This window comes from Canis aureus, chromosome 6, assembly GCF_053574225.1.
Source record: "Canis aureus isolate CA01 chromosome 6, VMU_Caureus_v.1.0, whole genome shotgun sequence".
In the NCBI taxonomy this organism is placed as follows: domain Eukaryota; kingdom Metazoa; phylum Chordata; class Mammalia; order Carnivora; family Canidae; genus Canis; species Canis aureus.
The window spans coordinates 579,842-593,061 of NC_135616.1; the positions used below are offsets into that span (position 1 = coordinate 579,842).

Below are 13,220 nucleotides of genomic sequence, written 5' to 3' on the forward strand. Positions count from 1 at the left end.
TCTGCTCCCCGCTCTTTCTCACCCCCACCCCTCTTCCTGGGTCAGGTCGGTCAGAGCGCTTGGAAACGGCTCTACTTACAGACGCCTTGCTTTTCACATCTGCCTCCAAACCCACGACTCACTCTTGTTCCAGGGAGGATGAAAGCTCCTACTTCAACCACCCAGCATGGCTCAGAAGGCTAAACAGAAGCCCAGGGAGCAAATCTACTACTGTCTTAACTTGAACTTTAGGAGCGGCGGGTCATCAGCTGTGACAGAGGCACACAGATGGCTTCTGGACAAGTGTGCACATGTATAGAGTGGGGGTAGGGAGACGAACCCTGCGATCTGGATGAGGGTCTCCCCGGCCCACTTGGGCCCTGCAACCACACCGGGAGGTAGGTCCTCTCATTTAAATGGGCTCAGAGAGGTCTTATCACTTGCTCGAGGTCACAGGGCTTGGTAACTACAACTGGACATGACACCAGTCTTTAAGAGCCTGGTGCCCAAAGGCAGACTGCTTCTGGGGCTCAGCCCTGGCTCTTTGTCTTACTCCTGCAAGTTCTCTTAGGAGCAGCTTGCTTTGCTGATGGTGCCTCAGTTTCTCCAGCTGCAAGCAGGCTGCTGACTGTCCCTGAGCCAGGAGGCTATTATTAGCTGGGGAGGAGGCTGAGATGGGTGGGGGGGGGGCAGATCAGTAAAAAGCGCAGGGGGCAAGTCTTCCCTAGAGAATTTGCAGGGCACACACGGGGCCTGAGCATTACTCAAGCTGGAAACTCAGAGCCAGGCCTGCTGCCTCCCTCCCTGCTGGCCCTGCACCCCACCCTTGGCAGGCCATCCATCTGCAATTGTATCTCTAAAATAGATCTCAAATCCCCTCTCTTCCTGCCACGTCCTCCATCAGTGCCCTCAGCCGGGCCACCATCCCCTGTCACCCTGACCTCTGCAGGGACCTCCTAACTGGTCGCCCTGCTCCCACTCCTGTCCTGCTCCTTCAGCCCAGTGCCACAAGGTAATCTTCTCAAAACATGCATCTGGTCGCATCACAGGGCACTTGAAATGCAATCCAAACTGTTCACCATGGCCCCTGCGGCTCAGCAAAATCCCCACTTCTCTCCCTAAGCTCACCCCTGCCCCCCCCCATCCTCTGGTGAGTTCCTTTTCCTTACTGTTGTGGGGCCTTGCAAGTGTGACTTCCTTGGCCTCACATGCTCTCCCCCTATGTCAGGTCTTGCAGAAACATCACCTCCTCCAACAAGCCTTCCTGGAACACCACAGATAAATTAGAAACCTCCTTCACCATCATCCATTACAGACCCTTGATCGAAGCACTCATGCCGCTTGCATACTTGTTTTTAACTGTTTGCCTCCTGAATTATTTTTTGATTATCTCTCCCACTAGAACAGAGGCTGCCTGTGGGCAGGGACCCCGTGTGTCCTTTTCACCATGTGCCCCTATGTACACCGTAGGCCCCCGGCAAATATGTGGGGGACGGAAGAAGTTTGTTGAGAGAACCTGAGACCTGGTTAACAAGTAGAAGGCATCTAGTCCTGGCTCTGCCACTGCCGGGCTGTGTGGCCTTGGGAATGTCATCACACAGCCTCCTAGATCCTCAGCTTCGTCCTCTGTAAACGGGGACAGTGGGTGAGATGCGATGACCAGCCAGAGCTTTGCAAGGTCTAGGGCTCTGCTGCTATGTGGCCTTCCTTCTCCAAGCACCGCAAGTGCCAACAGATGGACCAGAGGAGATCCCTGGCCCAGCAGTACTCGGGCCGGCTTAGAGAGGGCTTGGCTTCTGCTGTGCGTCCTGTTGACATTTTGGCTGTGACTGGCCACCACCCCCACAGCACACCCTGCCACGCAAGCATGGAAACTGGGGCTTGTCTGGAGGAAGCACTCACCCAGAGAGAAGCAGCACCGAGCCGGGGCCCATCTGATCTGGGGGCTCCACCCCAGCATCCCTGTTCCCCCAGCGTGGCTCCGAGGCAAAACCCCCTCAGATGATGTCAACCTGTGTGCGTGCGGTGCTTTTGCTTTCCCTGGCTTTCTTACACCTGTTACCCTACTTGGCCTTCTCCACAACCCCGGGTGGCAGACTGAGAAGGGATTTTTATGCCCACTTTGTGGGATGAGCAAACTGAGACCCTGATCAAAAAGGCAAGTGAGGGGATCCCTGGGTGGCGCAGCGGTTTGGCGCCTGCCTTTGGCCCAGGGCGCGATCCTGGAGACCCGGGATCGAATCCCACATCGGGCTCCCGGTGCATGGAGCCTGCTTCTCCCTCTGCCTGTGTCTCTGCCTCTCTCTCTCTCACTGTGTGCCTATCATAAATAAATAAAAAAAAATTAAAAAAAAAAAAGGCAAGGGAGTGGCAGGATGGAGACCTCTGAAATCAAGGAAGAAAAACTCTAGTTTTCCTCCGATACATAATATATAGATAAATGTTTCTTTCTAAGGACATACATTTTTAAGGTAATATTAATATATGTGAATTATATTTGAAATACAGATGACATTCTTCTCTATTAGAGAGAGTGCGTGAAACAGAGGGGAGACGGTCACTCATAATCACACCACACTGGATAGGAGAGTACCCGTAGTAGCATCAGTAGCATGGTAGCAGGTTAAGGCAGTTGGTCTTGATCTTGGCATTCCTCCCCCGCCCTCCTCTCTCTACCCTCCCCCTCCCTCCTCTCTCCTCCCTCCTCTCTCCTCCTTCTCCCCTTCCTCGCCTCCCTCCCTCTTACTAGAGTGCACACAGTTTCCATCTGACATCCCACTCTGTGCTCCTTAGGTGCTCAACGAATGTTTATTTTTTTTCTTTTTTCTTTTTTTAAAGATTTTTATTTATCCATTCATGAGAGACACAGAAGGAGAGAGAGAGGCAGAGACACAGGCAGAGGGAGAAGCAGGCTCCATGCAGGGAGCCCAACGTGGGACTCCATCCTGGGTCTCCAGGATCACGCCCTGGGCTGAAGGCGGCGCTAAACCGCTGAGCCACCGGGGCTGCCCTTAACGAATGTTTAATTACATTTTGAGGAAAATTGAGAGAAAACTCAACCCAACGGGCCGGAGCCAGAGAAAGAGGTGGCACGGCAGGGCACACCAGCCTCTGCCTGCGGCCCTGTGGCTTCCCTGATCTGATGACAAGGCGAGCCCTTGCTGTCCTGAACCCCCTGCTTATATGATGATCACAAGAGACTTTCTGGGACTTTACTGTAATCGGAGGCTCTAGCACTCTGCTCCACAGACCAGATTTCCCTGAAACGTATTAAGATGCCCACCCGAGTAAGGATTCATTGCCATCTGGCATCAAGCTCGGAGAAGCAGCGGCAAACCGAATCTAAGCGCTGCGCTAACAGCCCTTCCAATGGTCGCAAAGGTCACCCAAACCCGGTGGTTTGCGATACCACACACATTTCTGCCTCAGTGCTGGGGGGCAGACCCTCATCCAGAACCTACCGGCAGTTTGCCAAGCTCCTTGCCCAGACGCCTCCACTTCCTCAAGTACACAGGAGCGATCCAGAGAAGCAAGGCTGTGTGGCCGCTAAGGCTGCCCTGTTCTGTGGGAGTGGGAAGGTGAGAGTGGGGCCCAGAGGGGAGGCCCGCATATGGGGAGCTGCCTCCCACTTCTCAGGTGTGCTGAGAGGCCAGCCGGAGCTTGTCCTGACCCTGGGCCCTCTGAGGGGAGGTGCCGGCGAAGCACGGGGTGCCAGCAACCTCTCCCCCTCTCTGGGGAAGTGAGGGGAAGGTACCTGCCCGGCTGGCACTCAGGGAAGGGCTCACAGTCTGGCTGCCTATAGGACAGATGATGGACCGAGCCAGTGGCAGGGTCCCAGCGCACTGCTGCTCACAGCCTGAGGGCCCCAGGGCTGCCAGGGCCTCGCCCTCCTCCCAGGCTGCGCTGGGTGACGCACTCAGGCACCCACAGCGGGAGGAGGGGAGAGTGCCGAGAGCCCTGGCTAACCCTGGCCACTCCAGGTATGCTGGGAGCTGGGGGAGGAGGAGGCTCAGCTAGGCCCTGGCCACGGCAGCCCACCCCTTGGTGGGAAAGGGCGCAGCAGGGCCACCAGAGGCCACAGCTTCCTCCCCTCCTCCCCTCTCTCCTCCCAGGTCTACAGTGACACTGCCTGTCCCTGACCCCCCACTCTAGGCTTTGGCTATAAACTGGGGACACGTGGACATTCCCCCGTCCTCATGCAGTTGACCCTCAGCAGGGAAAGACCAGGACCTGACTGCCATCTGCCCTGACCTCAGGGGCGAGGCCGTCATTGTCTCCCCACCAGGTCCTGAGGGGAAGCACTTTGGGGCCCTGGCCAGCAGCCTCAGGTCACTGATGCCACCTGGAGAGAGACCCGGAGAGCCAGGATTAGAGCTCCCACACGGAGCCAGGAAGGGGGTGCAGGCCGGCAGGACTTGCCCCCAGCACCCTGGCAGTGGGGCAGAGCGGCTGCCCTGGATGGCGCCCCCGCCTCCAGGCCCGGGGGCCCCCAGCCCACACCCCCCACCTATAGCCCGCTCCACAAAGCAACACTGTGCTTCTAGGGATGCCTTTTTAAAGGAGGTATTTATACTCAGAAAGCTAACAAATCTAAGAACCTCAACCCAAACAAACAAGTAATTCCCCTGACATGAAATGACACCCCTAAGACCGGAGCCGTGGGCAGGGCTAGACCTCCTGGGGGCCCTGAGGGCTGGGTTGAGGCTCCTAGCCACCAACCAATGCTGGCCTTGACCCAAGTTCCCTTTAGCGAACAAATTGAAAGTTGGCCTGTCCCTACGGGGTCCCCGCAAATGTGCAAGGGCCCCATTACCTGGCCAGGTTGTTGGTACACTTTGGGCATAACAAACACTCTCTGGGGGTCGGCGTGTCCCTTCTCCAGTGTGTGGTCAGGAGGAGGAAGGCTGGGGATGGGGATGGGGAAGATGCAGGCAGGACCGCGTGGGTGTGCTCTCAGGCGGGCACGTGGGGGTGCGCAGGTGTGTGTGGGGGTGGGTGTACTGTGCAAGGGGCCACTGGGTGGCTGACCGCTGGTGGGGACAGGCTGTGCACCAGCAGTTTCTTTGTTGGATGAAGTGGTCAACAGGCTCCAACGCCCTCCCAAAAGCACCTGTTCTAATGTGGGCTCCCGCGTGTTCCCGCAGAGGGGTCAGCCTCACCCCTAGTGTTGGTCAGCATGCCACCTCCACGGGCCATCAGGTATGGCCAGGACAGCCCCCAGCTAGCCTTTCCCCAGGCTCCGACAAACTAGCCAGGCCGGAGGGTCCGCCCAGGCACCTTCACCACACCCGGAGGGTGGCAGGGACTTTCTCCTGGAAGAGACTGGAAAGTCCCCTGCCAGGGGCTTTCTCCTGGCATTTTCCATAGGTCAAGGTTAGGCTTGTAGGATGGCTACCATACAGATCAAAACAAGGGCCTGGCCTCTTATAAGGACCTCATCAAAGAAAACTCGCTGTTAACCCCCAAGGACAGGAGAATTACCATAATTACAGTAGCCAGGAGCATTGTGCCAAGAGGGCTTTGCATTGCATTATCTAGTTCAATCCTCAACAGCAAACTCTGAGGTCCAAAGGTTATTATTCCCCTTTTACAGAAGGGCAGCTCAGAGTCAGGATTGGACTCAGGTCACACTGAGCACCTCTAAAACTTACTCTTTATCCTGGAGACCTGCAGGAGGGAGCTGAGAGTATTTGGGGGTTTCGCACAGAGGAGGAGAAACCGGAGCGAGACAGAGGTAAGCCCAGGCTAAAGCCTCAGACCAGGCCCTCCTGTGAGGCTATAGGTGCCATCTGGTGCATCTCCAAGGGGACACGAAAGGGTCACCTGCTCAGCACCGTCAGCAGGCTCACCGGATCCAGGACAAACGCCATTCAGGAGTTTTGCCAAAGAGTCTGAGCTTCGTGGCTGAGAAGGAAAAGTGCTGCGCCGTGGGTGGGTTGTGTGGTGTGCGGGAGGTCGGGGTCCCGTGGCTGGGGCACGGTGACGCCTCTCCCAACGTGGACTTCTGAGCCCCTGCTGGCGTCTCTGGGCAGATGGTTACAATGCAGATTCCTGGGCCTCACCTCAGGCCCACTCATGAGAATCTGAACCCCTAATCTCTGTTTTCTGACTCCCAGGGGATGCACGCTCACGTGTCAGAGGCAGGGGGCCTGGCAAGGGGGCGGTGTGGCCTTTGCCAAGTCAGGGCCCTGAGGAGCCATGTCAGGTGTGTTTTGGGGTGCAGGGGCGGGGAGAAGGAGGAGGTTTTCCAGCTCCTGGGTTGCATCTGCACTGAGCATGTGCAGGCACTGCAGAGGATGCCAGGGAGTGGCCAAACCACCGCCGCACAGGGACCCTCCCTGCTCTCAGACCCTTCCATGTCTCGGACACTGTTGGCGGGACGTCCTTGTGCATGCCTACTCCCTCTTTGGGCCTTCTGCCTTAGATCGGATTCCCAGAAAAAAATGGATGAAAGGGGTATGAAGACCTTTATGGCTCCTCACCTGAAAATGCTAAATTGCATTTTCCAGAAAGGTGGCACATCTGACGTTTCACCACAGCGCCGCTGCCAGCATCCCCTGCACCCTGCCCAGCCCTCACCAGCCACGCGCATCTCTTTTAAAGATAGGGAAACTAAGGCTGCGTTGTTGAAGTGGCCAGTGGCCTGTCCAGAGTTCCACACTCACTAGGTGCCAGAACCGGGAGGCAGGGTGTCTCACCACAGCCCACTGCCGAATTCCTCAGACTCAGACCAGGCAGGAGGGAAAAGCCCCGCTTGGCACGTCCTTCTCTGTCCCCCACCCCTCCTGGCCAGCTTGCACTGAAGTGCTAGGAGCTCAGGTTTCAGTGCATTTCATTGTTTTCCTGCCTATAAAACGGGGCCTCTTCCCTGTCTGCTGAGGCTCCACATCCTCCCTGAGCTCTCCATCCCTCGGAGGCCATCACATACTTGAACTGTGGGTGAGAGGTAGATAAAGGGTAGGGAAGAAGCGGGGGAAAGGCGAGGTGACAGCCCCAGGGAAGGACTGGCCTGAGGAAAGATAGGATGGGAAGGAGCTGGGGCCCAGCACGCCAGTCAAAGGAGACTAAATATGGGGGGGCCCTTGAGTGCTTGCCTAAACTGCTATCTGTTGCCTCTGAGATGCGGGCTGTCTCCATAAGAAAGCTCTTATGTTTGCAGGGGTCCTGACCAGGGTGTCTGGGGGCATGGGGAGGGGCCTTCAGAGGATTCACAAAACCCCCACTAGTCAGTATGCAAGATTGTATGAGGGCGTGAGCATGTTCCTTCTTCTGGGAAGACAGCCCACAGAGCTTAATAGATTTTCACAAAAGTTGATGATCGTCCTAAAAGTTCAAAAAATAAAATGTAGATGAAAGGTGGAAGTCATTGGGAAATAGAAACTTTTGGTGCATGAATTATATAGCTGTAATCTGCCCATGGTAAGGAGAGAGGAAATACTTGCAGGTGGTCCTGTCAGATGAGGAGATGAGAGATGGATGGAGGGATGGATACATGAATATGAGAAAGAGAGAGAGAGAGAGAAAAGAAAAGAAAATTAAGAAAGAATCTACATTTGGCACACAGGTGCTGTAGAGAATCACCGTTTGTGCCACGTAAGCTATCTCGCGCTCCACCGTGTGCCCGTGGGCCTGCCCGTGAGCCAGCGGAGCAGGGGGAGATGGTGTACTTGTCGCCGAGGTGTTCAGAGTCACTGTCTTCCCAGGATGGTCCCAGGCAAAGATGAAGCCTCCTCAAAGTGAAGAAGCCAGTTAGTGGGAACACAGGATTTGGTTTCACAGCTTTTCCAGGGCCAGCTCTTGTGTCAGATGGGTGTCACTTGCCAACAGTCCCAGCAAGCCCCCCTGGAGCCCTCAGCAGGTGGTAGGGGTCAGCACCGGGCTGAGTGCTGGGGGAGCATCCTCTTATTTACTGCTCAGCAGCCCTGGGGGTGTGGGCAGCACTCCAACTCTCCTTTCATGCGGCACCAAAGGGAGGGAGGCCCAAGGATCTGAAGTCGCTAGCCCCAAAGTGGAACAGTCACAAGTGACTGGAGGCCACCAGAGGCTGGGTGGGCTAGTCCTGGACTGGGGTACCTACTGCCTTGGGGGACAGCCAGGTCCTGTCCCATCTCCATCTTCCACCCACAAACTAGACCGGGAATACTCTGGGCCCACTGTTCTCTAGGCCTTTAAAGGGATAGTTCAGTGAATATAGTGGAAATGATGTGGGCTGGCTGTGTACGCTCCCGTACTAGTAGAGGCCGTCATGGTGTACCTCCCGGGTGCTGAGCACCCAGTATGGGTCAGAAAACATACGAAAGGCTTTACAGTCATTTCCTTGATTGTATCCTTACAACAAAGCTTCCAAGGTGAGTACTAGCATGTTTATTTTACAGATAAAGGTACTGAGGTCCAAGAAGTTCAGATAACCTGCCTGAGTAGTAAGTGGAGGCACTGGACTGCACCCACACCAGCACCCGCACCCCTCTGTGCTCCGCAAGGGAGGGGCAGGAGCTGGCTTCCTTGTTACAGCCCCTTGCTGACTGGGGCTGGGGAAAGGCCCAGGGGGCTCATTGCTAGGGTCAAAGGAGAAGGAGGGGAGGGAGACAGGGAAGGAGGCAGGGAGGGAGGGAGAGAGGGAAGGAGGGAGGGAGAGAGGAGGGAGGATGGAAGGAGAGAGGGAGGAGGATGGAGGGGGGAGGAAGGAGGGAGGAAGGAGGGAGGAAGGAGGGAGGAAGGAGGGAGGGAGGGAGGGAAGAGAAGGGAGGAGGAGGGAGAGAGAGAGAAGGGAGGGAGGGAAGAGGGAGGAGGAGGGAGGAGGGAGAGATAAAATGTCAGCTAGGGTTCAGGCGGCACCAAGACGACAACTGACCCAAATCTACAGCGGTGAGGTCAGGCGCCCCACAAAAGGGCATTGCGAGGGCGCAGCGCCACGACTGCAGCCCCAGGCGCAGCCCAGGACACTCGGAGGGCCGGCCCTTATGGCTGGGAACTGGCTGCCGGGTCAGGGGCCCAGGCTCTGTGCCTCCAGAGCTCACAAGAAGGTGAGGGCACAGCCTGGAATCTGGTGCTTCCCACTCATCCCTTCTCCATCGGGCTCTGGGAACCGAGGCCCGGGGCACAGGCACAGGGGCAGCAGGGCCGCCAGCCAGGGACAGGGGCGGGGCGGGCCTCGGTCAGGGGGCTGGAGGCGGGGAAGCCTGGAGGGGTTGGATCCGGGCCTCTGCAGGGCCTAGAGGAGCCCCTGGAGGGCTCAGCGCACCTGCAGGAGGCCCAGGCGGGCCTGCACTCCGCTGGGGTTTGTTCTCTGGGGCAGGACGAGGGCCGTGCTGGACCAGGGACAGCGGGGCCAGGACACTGCGGCTGGCCTGCTCCTGGGGCCAGGCCCGCCCACAACTGGCCTCCCCGGGTGACCTTCACCCCGGCCACCTCTCTCGGGGTCGCCCTCCCCACTCTGCGGTCCTCTCGGGCCCTCTGGGTTCTGGGATTGCCTTTCATCTCAGAAAATAAAGCTTCAAGTTTCCTCATCTTGAAAGTAATACACGCACATTGAGAAAAACGTTAGGTGTTTTGGCCTGTGGATTAGGAAAGGGCCCTTTCCCCAGCCAGTTTTCCACACCAACCACGTTAAGGTGAGCACTTGCCGAGGCGCTCTTACCCCACTCCCCATCCCTGCCCCTGCTTCTCGCCTCCTCAGTTCTCACCTGCAGGCGGCTCTGGCCAACTTCTGTGTACTCGGATTAGGCAAGACGTCCTCCTCCAAGCCACGCTGTTACTGCAAAACGTCCAAGTCCCTCACGGGAATTGCTTAAACAACCCGAAGACGCTTGCATAACCCAAAGTCACCCCAATGGTGCCAGTCATCAGCCAGCGCTGCCTCCCTGAGCCCCCAACCATGAGTGTTCACTAGCCATCCTTCACCCCCGTTCTCATTTGCTCCAGCTGGTCCCATGTAGGTTGGAAACGAGAAAACCAAGCTAGTTTGAAGTGTGCGTCAAACAGGAGCCTGTGGGCCCTCAGTGACCTGTGCCCCAGAGAACAAGTGTTCTAGCAGGTGTTCTGTGACTTCTCTTGGTTCGATGTGGTTTTATTTCCTGCCACTTCTTGGCCATGTTCCAGGGAGAGGAAGAAGACAAATAAATATGGTTTCCCTGGACCCCTAATATTCTCTAGTATGTCGTATGGACTTTATTTCTTTGAACTTTTCAATTATTTTCTTCTTGATGCTGTCACACATCGGTATGGCATATGGTCATCTCGGTGGGGAGGGATGGAGGCTTCAGGATTCCAGGCTTTGCTCCTCCCTGCACAGGCTGAGAACCACGGGGCTACACTAGAAAAGCCAGAGTTTTGGGGGGTCTACTTAATTTCCAGTTGAGCTATGTGACTCTAACAAGATTGGAAATAGCGGTGTACTCAGGCCGTGGGAGAGGCAAGTCTCCTCAGAGCCTCTACAGGCCCACGTCCTTGCTCTGTTCCTAAGGAAACAGGGTGTGTCTGAGGTTTTCCTAAAGAAACTCTTGGCTAATATGCAAATATCTCCCCCATGGGAGACCTTATGAAATGATTAACAACGACATCCTGGGTCCCACTGTGCGTGTATAACGCATCTTCTTCCAAAAGGATCTGAAGCAGGGTGCACACGTGCCTGCAGTACATTGTGAGTAGATAAACATACACACAAAAAAATAAGGAGGGAAAATGAAGCAATGAGAAGATAAGGATCAACAAGGAGGCCAAAATGAACACCGGCGCGACCTGCGCGCCCCACGCAGCACAGCCACGGGAGGCACATCCGTACCGAGATGCCTGGCTGGCGAGAGTGGGGAGAGCCACCAGCCCCACAGGGCTCCGCTTTCCTTGCTTGCTCCCTATGACCTCCTACTTCCCTCATCGGACCTCGGTCGTCCAGTCTGTAGGGAGGGTAGATCTTGCCCTCAAGAATCTGTGTGAGGATCAAGTCAAGTCTCATTTGTCAGAGAAAGCACACGGAAGGTCCAGTGCACAAAAGGGCCTATCATTTTATTGTCCCACTGCCTCCTTGTGACCCATTGAACCTTAGTCACTTTCCTTGGCCATGTGAGGTGGCCACCAGGTTCTGGCTGCTGTGGCTGGTCAAAATCCCTCTTACATTCATTCTTAAGAACACGGGCACCGTCCAAACACTGGGTGAGAAGCCTTGTGACGTTTCCCTGGGCTCAAATTATGCCATTTCCCACCATCATAACCTCTGCTCCCTTTCCCTGCTTCAATGGGGCAGGCAGGGGCGGTTGGAATTAAGGTACTTGGGAGTAGTAGAGACTCAAAAATTATAAAGTAAAGTTTAATACCCCTGGAAAATTTGTTTCCTGACACAGGGATGATGTTGGGTAATGGAGGGGAGAGAACAGGGCTGAGAGAGAGCAGACGGAGCCCTCCGGGGGCCACTCCAGGTGTCCTGCACTGGGCCTGGCCCCTACAGGCCACTCGCAGGGTTTCCCCAGCCTTAAGCTTTGGGGGTGGAATCAGGCATCTTCTGGACACAGGCCAGAATTCTAGCTGAAAGTGCTTAAGATTGGGCATGTTGCAGTTCTGGAGGGGGAGTGAGGGCAAAGTAGCTGCCAACTGGGGGAGCAGAGCTATGGGTGCCTCTGCTGGCTTCCTCCCCGTGGCTTTTGCCATATGCACCAAGGAGAGCTGTTCGGTACACAAGGTATTAATAGCAAGAAAAATCACATAAAAACCATGATAAAAGAAATACCATATACGTAACCACTAGACAGCGTGCTTAGTTTGGGGCTGAACATGGGGTCACGGCAGGCAATGGGGTCCAGCACTGTTCCTGGCAAGTTGCTGGTCCCTCATGCCATGGCCGCCAGAGACTGCTAACCTGCGGAGGACAAACGGGCCGTGGGATGAGTCAACCGCCGCTGGGAAGGTGGTCAGATAAGAACCAGCCCTCCGTTCACACTTCCCAAAGCTACTGTTCCAGGGGTTCAGGCACGGTTACTATTATCTCCACTGTAGAGGTGAGGAAACAGATTTGGTCGGGTTCAATTATTTGTCAAAACTGCGAAACTCTGGTGGTCCCAGCAGAAAGGCGGCCAGGAATCCCAGATGGGAGTGTGGACTCTGGAGCCAAACCCTAAATCTTCGCTCTGCCATCCCTCACTGTGTGACCCTAAGCACCTTCTCTCTCTGCCTCAGTTCCCTGTTCTGGAAAAGGTGTTGGGCATATGACCTGAGCCAATATTTGTAAAGTGCTTAGAAGAGTCCCTGACACCTACAAAATGCCATAAGAGCATGTTAAACACAAACTCCCAGGTAAAAGCCTGACTCCATAGCCCCAAACCAAAACAGACCCCAAGATCCCAAGTGTCTGTCTGTGCTCAGTCCTGCAGAAGAAATGCTAATTCTACTCAGCTGGCCGCCTGCCGAGAGGTATCGGTATCGGTGGGGTGTTGAGGGGCTAGAGACGGATCAGGGTGGGGAGCAGGCAACTGCCCCAATGCCTGGGGACAGTCCCACTTCCTTTCCCTTCAAGGCCTTTGCCAAGGAGGAACACATGGGCTCGATAAACTTGTGCCAAGCAGGAACGAGATGGTATCTGGGCCGGACAAGCTGACAAGTTCAATGTGCCCAGGTTCCCAGCAGGAGCAAACACCAGCTCCCCGCTTGGCCTCCTTCTCAACTTCTCTTTGCTTTGGTGGATGTGTTGTAGTTGCTGCCAAGGGCACCCATCACAAATGACGGGTGGTTTGCCTTTGGGGAGGGCTGCAAAGGTGTCAGGCAAACAAGCCCTGGCTGGCTTTCTCCTAACACTGGCCCCAACAGGCCACAAGCTGAACAGGGTTTCCCAAAAGCCACAGGCCGGTATGCTTCAGAGCAGGGTCTGAACGGGAACATGGAAACCCTGTTTTCTTGCCCACGCTCTGCCTCTATGGGCCCCAGTGTCCTTGGGCAAATCCTTCCTCCTTCCAGTTCCTCGCCATTCTCTTCGGTAAATGGAGGCCTTGGGGGTGGGGGCAATGGTGCAGGGGGAGGCAACTTTGGCTCCTCCCATCCATGAGGTTGGAGGAAGTGTGTCCCGTTCTGAATGGCTGTTGGTGGGCCCTGGCAGTGTGGTGGGGTGTTTGTTTGTTCACTAAACACATGGAATAAGTGTCCTTAGGTCCTTAGCTCTTGGGACACCCGGGGGGGGGGGGGGGGCTCAGGGGTTGATCTGCCTTCAGCTCAGGGCGTGACCCCGGAGTCCTGGGATCGAGTCCCGCATCGGGTTCCCG

The 13,220-nt window shown here is 55.9% G+C and overlaps 1 protein-coding gene across 9 annotated transcripts in view; it reads right to left on the reverse strand.

Annotated features, from left to right (window-relative positions):
• The window catches only part of LOC144315368 (zinc finger and BTB domain-containing protein 7C), a 337,017-nt gene that overhangs the window by 106,752 nt on the left and 217,045 nt on the right, over nucleotides 1-13,220 (reverse strand). The window contains exon 1 of one of the 9 annotated variants that reach the window (XM_077899771.1): nucleotides 9,663-9,796. The exons of 7 other annotated variants lie outside the window; for them this stretch is intronic. The gene's annotated coding sequence lies outside the window, so the exon portion shown is untranslated. Of the gene's footprint in view, nucleotides 1-3,440; nucleotides 3,754-9,662; nucleotides 9,797-13,220 lie in introns of those variants that run through there. One more of the 9 variants, XM_077899769.1, reaches the window with a different exon arrangement.